Source organism: Quercus lobata, chromosome 4, assembly GCF_001633185.2.
Source record: "Quercus lobata isolate SW786 chromosome 4, ValleyOak3.0 Primary Assembly, whole genome shotgun sequence".
NCBI classification, from domain to species: domain Eukaryota; kingdom Viridiplantae; phylum Streptophyta; class Magnoliopsida; order Fagales; family Fagaceae; genus Quercus; species Quercus lobata.
Window position 1 is genome coordinate 51,247,098 of NC_044907.1, and position 13,670 is coordinate 51,260,767.

Below are 13,670 nucleotides of genomic sequence, written 5' to 3' on the forward strand. Positions count from 1 at the left end.
TCACTCTCAATCCTCACTCTCTCAAGTCTCAATCACTCTCTCGTCTCTGCCTCTCCCTCGTCACCGTCGCACTGTCGCAGCTCAGCCCAGATTTCTTCCTCAATCCTCACTCTCTCAATCACTCTCTCCCTCGTCGCCGTCGCACTGTTGCAGCTCAGCCCAGATCTCTTCCTCACTCTCTCAAAGTCTCAATCACTCTCTCGTCTTTACCTCTCTCCCTCGTTGCCGTCGCAGCTCAACCCAGATCGCAGCTCACTCTCTCACGCTCATCTCTGCCTCTCTCCCTCGTCCCCGTCGCAGCTCACTCTGTGCCTCGTCGCCGTCGCCGTCGTTGGTACTTTAATCTGTTTTTTCTTTGTTAATATTTGCAAGTTGATTGTGGATGATGATATAGATTTGAAGTGTTGGTGTGTAAATTGATTTGGGTCAATTGAAAATTGATTGTGGATGATGATATAGATCTGAAGTGTTGGTGTATGTGAAGACAAGGCTTGTGATATTATTGTAATTGTGAAAATTGATTTGGGTCAATTGGTGTTTCTGTTTGCCAAAATTACTTTGTTGTGTCTGCAACTTCTTGCTGCATGTTTTTTTTTTGTATTTTTTATTGCTGTTGGTTTCAATAATATTTACATTATTCTCAAATCATTTGCCCCATTACTAAAAGCAATCTCAACATAATTGAAATCCCAGAATTAACATAGCATCTGAATATGCTAGATTTCAAATTTACTTAACTACAGCTATCAGACCACATATTAATAAAAAAATAAAAAGAGAAGAAGAAAAATGACCCTCAAGAATAGAACAGGTGGACCATGGACCTGTTTCAAAATGAGTTCAGTGATAGAACAGGCAGACGCCTTATAGTATCTTAACTAGCTTTTTCTTATGATGGTGTCCTGAAAACAATTGGCCCTAATGTCTCACATACTTGACAAGCACAATGAAGAAGAAATGACTAATCAAAATGTGAAACAAAAGTAAGCTAATAGCTAGTCAAAGTGAGAAGAAGCAAAAACAGTGTGAAACAAAAGTAAGCTAATAGCTAGTCAAAGTGAGAAGAAGCAAAAACAGTAATACAAGTACCAATGACTTGCAGAAACCCTGTGCTTTCCCAGATAAGAAGACATTATTCTCAGAAACCCTATGCTTTCCCAGCAATACAAGTTAATTATTTATTTATTTTTTTGGGTCTGTTGCATAATGAGTAGGTTCTGTGGAAAGTTGAAAAGGAAAAGTGAATGTGGGATTAGGATGTTTTAGGGATCAGTTTTTGTATTATGGTTCAATTAACTTGTGGAAAGGATGTTACATTTGAAAAGTTTTTTTGTCTAGTGACTTGTTCCTTTCATGCATTTTTGATGGGAAGGAGTTTTTTTTGTCTAGTGTGTAACAATGTGTAATTGTGTACTGTATTTTTGTAAGTTTTATGTATTTTTTAGAAATAAGTTTTTCTAAATGAATTAGGCTATTTTAGTTAATTTTTCTATTTTTTTTTATTAATTTAATGTTTTTATATATATTTAAAATAATTATTAAATTAATTATGACGTCATCACGGTTCGACCCCGGTTCGACCTCGGTCCAACCTCAAAACCCTTGAACCTCTCCCTTTTATGGTTCAATGAACGGTCCGGGTCTGAAAACCTTGGTTTGTACTACCACGCGTTTGCATGTTAATTAACTTAATTAATTCACTTGGCTAAAATTAATTGGTTAATTTATCACAAGAGGTCAACTCGTTTTTGGCCTATCACTCATCAAATTCTTATCTATAATCTACTGAGAATAGGTTTATGACTAGACTCGAAGTTATTAGAAGAAAACTAAATTACTGGTAGTAATGTCGTTATAATGTTTCTTTGTTCAAAAAGTTGGTTTGAGATCTCACTGTTATCATTCCCATTTTAGAATATTTAGTTCGTCATAATGTGCGGAATTCGATCGAAAGATTTTATTATCATTCCTTCGGTTTGCTTCACGCTATATTTTGATGGGAAACGTAGCAGCTAGGCTAGCTTATTTATTACTTGGTTCCAATTTCGATGATACAAGTAGATAAACAGGTATTTTCGATGCTATAATAAATTTAACATACATATAGTGAAAGAAAGAGCAATACTTATAGGTGACTTGATCTGTCACCGTTGGAGTACCTAAGCCACCGGATAGGAAGGTTTCTTGGCAATGCCACAAACACCTTCTGGTGCTCCAGTATCTCTCTGAATCCTCATGTAGCCACTCTCACCCCAGGTGGTGCCCCATGAATTCTTGATTAACCAGTACTTGGTACCATCATCACTCATTCCATACCCGATTACAGTAACGGCATGGTCTAAATTGGTCCCGCATTCTCCTGTGAAAACTCCACTGGAATAGGACTTAAAGTCAGGACTAGAACCTTCTATGGCAACTGAAACTGGGTGGTTGGCTACTGCTTGCAGTAATGCCTCCTCATTATTGGAAGGTACGTCTTCATATGAACTTATCTGAGCTACAATATTAGATGCCATTTGCTGGTCACAAGTTCCATCCATAGCCTGATATGGGTAGTTTTCCTCTGAGGCTAGTCCTTGGTTCTGTATTATATATTGCATAATCCATGAAACCACCATTGCAACCATGATTGCCTTCCACACAGTCCACTAGTTGTTGCTCGGAAAGGGAGATTTTGTTGCCATTTTTGATGTGGGTGACCCCCTCTACTGCTGCCACAGCTGAAAAGGCCCAGCAACATCCTACATAGGAATCAATCATAACAGAAATCTTGTTAGGACAAAAACAAATGCAGCAAATAAGGCTAAACTAGGTTTTAGTTTCATACAACGTTATTATTCTCTTACCACACTGGCCTTGGTTTTTGATGGGGGTAACAGCTCCTTTTTCTCTCCAATCCATGGTCATTGGAATTTCAGTCAGGTTTTCATATCTGAATGAGGTTTTGGGTGAACTGGGCTGGGAGGAAATCTTGTATCCAGTACGAGTAGCAATGAATTCTTCAGTTGTTAAGTCTGCAAATTCATTGACGCTTAACTTGTAAGTGCGATTCCCTTCATTGTTGACTTTGTCTATGTATTCAACATTGTCCTTGAATATCTTGAAACGCTTTTCCTTCTCAGTATCGTCTTCGTAGTTGCGTCCATACTTAGCCATCCATTGCTGATATCTCCCAACAATGGAGTCTTCAAGTAATGTGCGGGACATGGCTTGATATGTGGAAGTCTCCAAAATCAACAAGAAGACTATGCTAAGTTTTTTTCCATGTATTAAAGCCATTGTTTTACAAACTGAAGAGAGTTCTTTGTTAATGGCTCTATATGATTGATAATTGGTGAGAAAGAAAACACACATTTACCCTATTTATAGGAGATTAGCATCCCCATTGTGAAGTGCATCTTGGGTTGGAATGGGACCCCTTTTTCCCATCGTGCTGGGCAAGTTAAAGTTGACACTTGAATCAGAATTCTTTCTTGAGGGATGCTGATTGCTGATAAAGGTTTTGAATGATCAAATTTAAGTAACATGTCAATCAAGAGAGTTTCTATACCGCTGGCTGTAGGATGTTGCTAGCGGTATAGCTATTGTTCTTCGTCTAGTATACGAAGGGATACCTCCCCCTTGCATGTGGCATTCCCTTTCAATCCATGTAAGTTCTCTCTTTCAGACTATGTAAAGGGTGATGCCAATGACTAGCGGTTCTTGCGGTTGTTTCTTTCCTAGTTTCCCAATATTACTGCACTTAATAATTGCTGATATGGTTGTCATAGTTCAAAAAGTATTTCAAGTAATAGCAAGAACTGTGAATAACGACTTTAAGTACAACTATTTCAGTGATAAAGGTACAATTCAACAAGCTTCTAGTTATTATAGTAAGTAAATAGACTATTGTGTAGAATCAACAAATCACAATACATGAAGCACTCTTTATGCTAAAATAATAAGAGACTAAGACTAATCTGGTACTAATTAGTTCTTGGTTAACCAGCCAGAAAATAACAGATTGGCACGTTGACCTCCGCCAATCAAGCATGAAAGAACAAACCAATGACTCTACTCCCCCTGCCATTTCTGTTATATGCCTTTTGCTTGATTTTCGGTATTGATTCGATAAAGCATATGCTAGTGTGGTAAACATTTTGAGAGTGACAAAACTTGATTAGTTTGAATTGATTACTGATTTCTCAGCTCAATAATTAGATGATGATGAAAGAGATAATTGGACCAATTGACTGACACTTGTCTGCCCTGACCCTTGAATCAGTAGTCCGACCACATTCTGGGCCAACGCTGTTGCAAGCCATTGTCAGATCCGCAGAAAGCTTGAGACTCTTCAATCTTGACCATATCAGCCCGTTAGTGCCCCAATTATAATTAGTGCTGATTTGTTGCGTGTTGATGGTGTTTTAAACTTCTTTGGTTCTCCAAAAAAAATAAAATAAAATAAAATAAAAAACTATAAATTAAATAAAAAATATTTTAAATATAGAATCAAAAGGCTAAGTTACAAACCAGTCATTAAGGCATCCATTCCCACCAATATGAACCAACAGACATCATGGCTACCATATACTAAATTTGCAAGACATTGAAGCTTAAGATTCAAAAACTTAAGGTACATTAATTCTGTACGCTATAATAGGCTATATATTGTAATACATATTTCTTATGAATAATTATGGAGAAACTACATTATTGGTCCTTGAAGTTTACCCTGTAAGCGTTATTGGTCTCTCAAGTTTCAAGTTTCAAGTCATTTTGGCGGACTTCGCCGACACTGACCTTCCCACTGTCATTCACAGTCGGGAATGGGAGTCACTGTGTGATGTCCCGGTCACTTGTCCTCTCGTGCTTATCTAGGAGTTTTACTCCAACATGCACGGGATTGATCGTTTAGTATCTCTTTTCCTCACTTGCATTCGAGATATATGCATTCCTGTCACACCGGAGCTTGTTGGGATGTGCTTCGGGTTCCTAGGATAGAGTTTCCTAACTATCCTAGTTGTGAGCGCCTGCGGACTGTGTCCAAAGATGAGCTCATGGCTGCTTTCTACGAGCGCCCTTCTGATTGGGTTGATCGTCAGTTTACACCATGTAGGCCTTTTGCTAAAGGTCCTAGATTCATAAACATGGTGATGACTTTTGTACTCCATCCACTCTCTCACTACAACTCCATCACAAAGTCTCGTGCTCGGTTTTTATTGTCTCTTCTTGAGCATCTTACTATAGACTTCCCTTTTCATTTCATTCTTTCTATTATAGATGTTCATCTAGATTCGACGTCTTGTGATAAGCTCATCTTTCCTTCCGCTATCACGAGGATCTTACGCCATTTTTCTGTTCCGCCAGTTTTGGTCATGGCAGACGGATTTAGTAGCTTCTCCCTCCCGTTCAGCTCCGTTCCATTCTGCTCCATCCACATCCGCTCCCTCCTCTTCTTCGGGCAATGTGACTCTAGGAGACATCATGGCGCAGCTTCAGCGCATGGATGCTCGTCTAGATACACTATCTACAGAGATCTATCAGATGAACATCCGTGTTGGCCGTATCGCTCAACGGTAGGCAACCATGGGCGGATTTGCTCCCGAGGCTACTCCTTCACCACCTTCTGTTGGTTCTAATTTTGATGATGATGATGGTGATGACGATGATGCTTCTGAAGATGATGATGATGGAGAAGCTAGCTCTACCAATGAGATGTCTACTTGACACTCTTACCCTTTGTCACTTGTGACAAAAAGGGGAAGTAGTTTTGGATATGAGAGTAGTCATTCTTAGGGGGAGAGTTAGTGTAGGACCATTTTGTTAGGGGGAGTGTTGATATGTTTTGAGGGATGTAGTGAGGATATTATGTATCTTTTCTTTTCTTTCTTTTTTAGATACATTGTTCTTGTACATTAGGTCTTGTGACCATTTTTACACATACATTGTACTTATTCTCTTTATATGTGAATGTATGTTTCTTTCACCTACCCTTTACATGTGTTGTTTATTTTCTCTCTTTATGCACATGCCTCTTATTACTTGTATACAATCTATTATTTCCATTTCACACAAAGATGCCTTAATGAGTTTTGTTTAAAGTGTTTTAGAAATACAGGTTGTCAAAGTCTACTTGTCATAAACTCTCTTCTTGCAAAGTTTTTCAAGAGTTTGTATTAGGATAGATTTTATTGTATTCAACAGGTAAATATGAGTTGAGTGATTTATGACTTCTCTCATATGCTTATTTGTTTGTTGTGGTTTTGTCACGGATTGTCAAAGGGGGAGATTGTTAGGACATATGTGTTTCACATGTTAAGAACATATGTCATGATTTTATGTAATTGGCTTATCTTTTGACAAAACGCACTTTACTTGTAATTGGGTAGATTTAGGATGTGTTTAAATACTTCAAGAAACCATGTTTCAAGATCAAGTGTTAAAGCCTTCAAGTCTGTCCAAGAAAACAAGCTGAAAGTGCAGAGTTACTAAAGCTCGACAGCTAGCATGTGTCGAGGTTTAAGGAAGCTGTTCAGCCCGTGTGCTCGACACCTTCTCGATAGCTGCTCGACACCTTCTATCTGTTGAGGTTTAAGAATTTCAAATTTCTGATCTGATTTTCTTGGGATCCATGAATGTGTCTTTGGACTTCTTTTCTCCTAACCCTAAACATATAAAAGGATTGTTTTAAGGGCTGTCAAACAGTTCACAAGTTGCATAAGCATTGAGCAAACTCTGTTCAAGCAAATTGTGACCGAAGACGAAGTTCTTGCCCTAGTTCATCTCTTTCTCTTAAAGAAGTTGCTGTGTATGTGCACCATAGGGTTTTGTGACCAAACATCTTCTTGATCTTCATCGTGTGGATGAACTGAAGAACTTTGCAGTCAACAACCTTCTTAGTTGGTGATTGAAGTTGCGTATTGGGATCCACGCAATTGGTTAGTCGCGTACTTGGGAGCTGAAAGTTCAATTATGTGTATAAATACCCTTGAACGTTTAGATCCCCAATTTACAAATGAACCAATTCAAGCATTATGTCAAACAACTAGTGTGCGGAAAATGAACATACGCTATAATATAGAATTGGATATGCTATCTACGCCAAATTAAAATCACAACCCACAGCAGATAATAAAAGGCAAAGATAAAAGGGAAGGAAGATGCAAACACAAAGACAACACGCGATGTGTTATCGAAGAGGAAACTGAAGCCCTCGGCGTAAAACCTCTCCGCCGCCCTCCAAGCGGTAAACAATCCACTAGAAAATGTAGTTAGGATACAAGGACAACAATAGACCCTTCAAGCCTAATCTACCCAGTGCACCTAAGCCCTCCAAGCTTCTTGCTCCAATGAGGTTGCGCCGAACCTTTTTCTTTTCTAACTTCCCGGATTCCGCTACTAGACCATAGCATCAACCAATGTAGATTGGTTCCTTCTTAACTGCTTCCCAGCAAACCAAACAACCCTCTCACAGTGATGAATATGGTGAGAACAAGGTTTTGGTAAAATGCCTCTCAAGAATTTGACAATGGAGAGGAAGAGAGTTGAGGAATTTGAAGAGACTCTAATGTATAGATTGTTGGTGAATCAATCTTGTTTTTCTTTAGGGTTTCTCTCTCAAAATTCTCTTTGAAAGCTTTCATACATTTGTGGGTATAAGGGGTATTTATACTGGAGTGAGAGAGGAATGTGAAACATCAAGTTTTACAAAATAGGGGTGGCTCGCGGCTTAGCCTCGCAACTTGACTAAGTCGCGAGACCCAGACGCGCGATAACTGTATGCCCAGTTGTCATGTTTTGTCCTGTAGTGCTCCAGGTAGCATGACTGTTCACCTTCTGGCACGCTTGGCACGTGTGCTGCGTTTGGCAACTTGAAACCGCGAGCTACCCACGAAAGCAAGCCGCGAGTCTCTGTTTTCTTGCACACTCTTGAGCAATCAACACTCTATCTCACTCACTACCCTTACATCAAACCCACCTAAATACAGGGTTACTAAATGCTAAAATACAAGCAAATTTGGCACGGAATAAAGCCAATAAAATGGTTGATTAAATTCAACCTTACAGGAGCCGTGCATCGAAAGGGGAACTATCACTACAGAATAAGTGCAATTGGGTATTGGGGTAAGGGTTCAACTGTAGGTTGGTAAGGTACTTGAGATTTCTTTACTTGTAACCGTTTGCTGTGATAATAGTGGAGTTTTGGGAGTGGTGACCTGAAAATCACCCGGTGGGGTTTTTGCCGTTAGTTTTTCCCCATTCGTAAACAAATCACCGTGTTATTTATTTTCCGCTGTATAATTAGTTTATTGGTGATTTGTTTGTACTACCACGCGTTTGCATGTTAATTAACTTAATTAATTCACTTTGCTAGATTAATTGGTTAATTTATCACAAGGGGTCAACTCGTTTTTGGTCTATCACTCATCAAATTCTTATCTATAATCTCCTGAGAATAGGTTTATGTTTATGACTAGACTCGAAGTTATTAGAAGAAAACTAAATTACTGGTAGTAATGTCGTTATAATGTTTCTTTGTTCAAAAAGTTGGTTTGAGATCTCACTGTTATCATTCCCATTTTAGATTATTTAGTTCGTCATAATGTGCGGAATTCGGTCGAAAGATTTTATTATCATTCCTTCGGTTTGCTTCATGCTTTATTTTGATGGGAAACGTAGCAACTAGGCTAGCTTATTTAATACTTGGTTCCAATTTTGATGATACAAGTAGCTAAACAGGTATTTTCGATGCTATAATAAATTTAACATACATATAGTGAAAGAAAGAGAAATACTTATAGGTGACTTGATCTGTCACCGTTGGAGTACCTAAGCCACCGGATAGGAAGGTTTCTTGGCAATGCCACAAACACCTTCTGGTGCTCCAGTATCTCTCTGAATCCTCATGTAGCCACTCTCACCCCAGGTGGTGCCCCATGAATTCTTGATTAACCAGTACTTGGTACCATCATCACTCATTCCATACCCGATTACAGTAACGGCATGGTCTAAATTGGTCCCGCATTCTCCTGTGAAAACTCCACTGGAATAGGACTTAAAGTCAGGACTAGAACCTTCTATGGCAACTGAAACTGGGTGGTTGGCTACTGCTTGCAGTAATGCCTCCTCATTATTGGAAGGTACGTCTTCATATGAACTTATCTAAGCTACAATATTAGATGCCATTTGCTGGTCACAAGTTCCATCCATAGCCTGATATGGGTAGTTTTCCTCTGAGGCGAGTCCTTGGTTCTGTATTATATATTCAAAGGCATAATCCATGAGACCACCATTGCAACCATTACTGCCTTCCACACAGTCCACTAGTTGTTGCTCGGAAAGGGAGATTTTGTTGCCATTTTTGATCTGGGTGACCCCCTCTACTGCTGCCACAGCTGAAAAGGCCCAGCAACATCCTACATAGGAATCAATCATAACAGAAATCTTGTTAGGACAAAAATAAATATAGCAAATAAGGCTAAACTAGGTTTTAGTTTCATACAACGTTATTATTCTCTTACCACACTGTTCTTGGTTTTTGATGGGGGTAACAGCTCCTTTTTCTCTCCAATCCATAGTCATTGGAATTTCAGTCAGGTTTTCATATCTGAATGAGGTTTTGGGTGAACTGGGCTGGGAGGAAATCTTGTATCCAGTACGAGTAGCAATGAATTCTTCAGTTGTTAAGTCTGCAAATTCGTTGACGCTTAACTTGTAAGTGCGATTCCCTTCATTGTTGACTTTGTCTATGTATTCAACATTGTCCTTGAATATCTTGAAACGCTTTTCCTTCTCAGCATCATCTTCGTAGTTGCGTCCATACTTAGCCATCCATTGCTGATATCTCCCAGCAATGGAGTCTTCAAGTAATGTGCGGGACATGGCTTGATATGTGGAAGTCTCCAAAATCAACAACAAGACTATGATAAGTTTTTTTCCATGTATTAAAGCCATTGTTTTACAGACCGAAGAGAGTTCTTTGTTAATGGCTCTATGTGATTGATAATTGGTGAGAAAGAAAACACACATTTACCCTATTTATAGGAGATTAGCATCCCCATTGTGAAGTGCATCTTGGGTTGGAATGGGACCCCTTTTTCCCATCGTGCTGGGCAAGTTAAAGTTGACACTTGAATCAGAATCCTTTCTTGAGGGATGCTGATTGCTGATAAAGGTTTTGAATGATCAAATTTAAGTAACATGGGAACCCAGCCAACATGTCAAACTAGAGAGTTTCTATACCGCTGGCTGTAGGTTGTTGCTAGCTATTGTTCTTCGTGTAGTATACGAAGGGATACTCCCCCTTGCATGTGGTATTCCCTTTCAATCCATGTAAGTTCTCTCTTTCAGACTATGTAAAGGGTGATGCCAATGACTAGCGGTTCTTGCGGTTGTTTCTTTCCTAGTTTCCCAATATTACTGCACTTAATAATTGCTGATATGGTTGTCATAGTTCAAAAAGTATTTCAAGTAATAGCAAGAACTGTGAATAACGACTTTAAGTACAACTATTTCAGTGATAAAGGTACAATTCAACAAGCTTCTAGTTATTATAGTAAGTAAATAGACTATTGTGTAGAATCAACAAATCACAATACATGAAGCACTCTTTATGCTAAAATAATAAGAGACTAAGACTAATCTGGTACTAATTAGTTCTTGGTTAACCAGCCAGAAAATAACAGATTGGCACGTTGACCTCCGCCAATCAAGCATGAAAGAACAAACCAATGACTCTACTCCCCCTGCCATTTCTGTTATATGCCTATTGCTTGATTTTCGGTATTGATTCGATAAAGCATATGCTAGTGTGGTAAACATTTTGAGAGTGACAAAACTTGATTAGTTTGAATTGATTACTGATTTCTCAGCTGAATAATTAGATGATGATGAAAGAGATAATTGGACCAATTGACTGACACTTGTCTGCCCTGACCCTTGAATCAGTAGTCCGACCACATTCTGGGCCAACGCTGTTGCAAGCCATTGTCAGATCCACAGAAAGCTTGAGACTCTTCAATCTTGACCATATATATCACAGCCTGTTAGTGCCCCAATTATAATTAGTGCTGATTTGTTGCGTGTTGATGGTGTTTTAAACTTCTTTGGTTTTAAGAAGGGTTAGTTCAAGGGCTTGGCTATTGCCATTAAGTAATGTTATACTCATGCGTTGCACGTTTAATAAAAATTATTTGTATATATAAAATAAATTCAAGTATTAAATATATACTATAAATTAAATGGTTCTCAAAAAAAAAAATTATATATATATAAATATATAAATTAAATAAAAAATATTTTAAATATAGAATCAAAAGGCTAAGTTACAAACCAGTCATTAAGGCATCCATTCCCACCAATATGAACCAACAGACATCATGGCTACCGTATACTAAATTTGCAAGTGAGCACAATTGATCCCTTAAATTTAAAAATTTAACAATGTTAGTCCTTTTGTTAACTGTCATTAGTGTTAATGCCTATGTGACTAACGGAGCATTGACATATCTTTTTTTCAATTAATGTGACATTTTTTATATATTAAAATGCTAAAACTATTTCAAGATCTACACTTTTACTACAAGATTTTTACAATCGTGTAACTATGACACATAAGCTATTTTGAAGAAAAACTTACAAATCAATTTTAAGTTAATAATCTATTCATATTTAAAATATAAAAAAATAAATAAAACACCAAAACATTTAAAAAAAAAAATCAATTTTCATTGTTGGTGTCTCTTCAGTGACCACCCACCCAGGCAAGCTGGACTGTCCATCTCAGGCGACGTTCTACGAAAAACTCAAAAACTCCCCAGATCTTACTTTCTTTCTTAAGGGACCAATTGTGCTCATAAGATAAACTTCAGGTACTAATATTGTAGTTTCGCCAATAATTATTCAATTGTTTGGTTGTATTTTTAATACAAGTAATATTTTTCCTTAGAAATAAATAGTTTCATACTAAAAATGGCTATAATAACTATTCCTTTAACCTACATAATAAATACATAACAATAAAATAAAATTCCTAAACCCCCCTCCCCAAAAAAAAAAAATCTCCTCCTTGTCACTCCTCCCTCTCTCTCTAGTGAATCAATTCACAAACTTTTTCGTGGCTTCATTATTCTCTATATTAATTTTTGGACAAAACTTAGGGCAAATTTGGTACACTAAATGAGGATTATAATTGGAATTGTAATCTTTATTACAAGGAATAAAATATGTTGTGATTGAATAACTAAACCTATTTGTAAGTTTGGTTGTGAGTTGTAACGTTAAAATAAAACTTAAGATTTATTTTAGGAAATATCTAAGAAGCTCATTATATGTCAAGGGCCTTGTAACACAACTAGTTAGCATATCTTGATTTTTTTCAAAGCATCAAAGGTTTAAATCTCACTCCTCCATTATAGCTATCGAATTTAAAAAAGAGTCATCAAAATTTCAATATTAGAGTGAAGTCCAACCATATTTGCTGGCACACCAAAGGACTAAAAATTGAATTAAATTTACTTGTGCCTCAAGAAGGATCTTAATGAAAAAGTATTGTTATTTTTCATTCAAAATGCCCCAGAAGGATCTTAATGACGTCTACTAAATGAACATATGTTAGAATAAAAAAAAAGATCTAATATTGTTGAATGACTAAAGAAATAGTAAAAGATTGCAAAATGCACAAATGTAATTGTAAATAAATATATCACTTCAATTAACAGTGCCTAAATAGAATTATTTAGGGTAAATTTTATTAACTACCCCTGAGGTTTGGGCAAATCCCAAGCAAGTCCAATTTTTTTTTAAATAAAACAATTTAGTCTCTGCGCATAATTTAGTCCTTAATCGGTGTCAAAGACGTTACTCACACTCTCTTACTCTTTTTTCCTCTCCTCTCTTATCTGTCGTCCCTCTCTCATGGATCTCAGACTAAAAAATACCCACCACAACCCACAGTTGTTCTTCTTGTTGTCATATTCTTGGTGCCAAAATAATTGATTTGGCACATTATCAGACCAAAGATTGAAATGAACACATTCTCTATTTTCTCTTATCTTGTGTCTCTCTCGAACCACCATGACCACCTAAACTCAGTCAACATGATCCATAGCCACCAGTCAGCATAACCCTCACCCACCATGATCTCTGGTAAACCTTGGTTTCTCTACTCTATGGTTGAGGATCAGTTTGTGTATAGTATTTGTTGGGTTTCTTGGGTTTGATTTGGTATTTCTCTATGGGTTGGTTTTCTTTTTGTCATTTTGAAATGGTGGTGGTGGTTTTCTATTTGGGGGTCTCATTAATGATGGGTTTAGATTTGAGAAGAGAGGTGTTTTTATTAAATTTTTGGTATTTCTAGGTGTGGGTTTATGAACGGTGTGTGTGTTTTTTGGGTGTTGTGTATGTGAACAATTTTTTTGTGGGTATGAATTCAAACTTGATCTCTCTTCTACTTGGATATTGTTTTTGTTGGGTGTCCTTTTAGATCTACATGGTTGGGTGGTTTGTGTGGCTGGAATTAGTTTAATGTAGTTTGGTTTGGCCGTGGGTGTTTGGATTGGTTTGATTTGGGTGGCTGTGAGTGTGGGTTTGCGATGGTTTGAGTTCTGATTTATGGTTTTGGTTTGTAGTGGTGAGCTTTGTACTGATGGTTGTGAGGTGGTGGCTGTGGTCTTAACTAGTAGATCTGT

The 13,670-nt window shown here is 37.5% G+C and overlaps 2 pseudogenes; both read right to left on the reverse strand.

Moving 5' to 3' along the window:
- Positions 1-2,082: 2,082 nt before the first annotated feature.
- LOC115987348 lies at positions 2,083-3,312 on the reverse strand (annotated as a pseudogene).
- Positions 3,313-8,775: 5,463 nt separating this feature from the next.
- Positions 8,776-9,976, reverse strand: LOC115987233 (annotated as a pseudogene).
- Between the last annotated feature and the right edge of the window lie 3,694 nt (positions 9,977-13,670).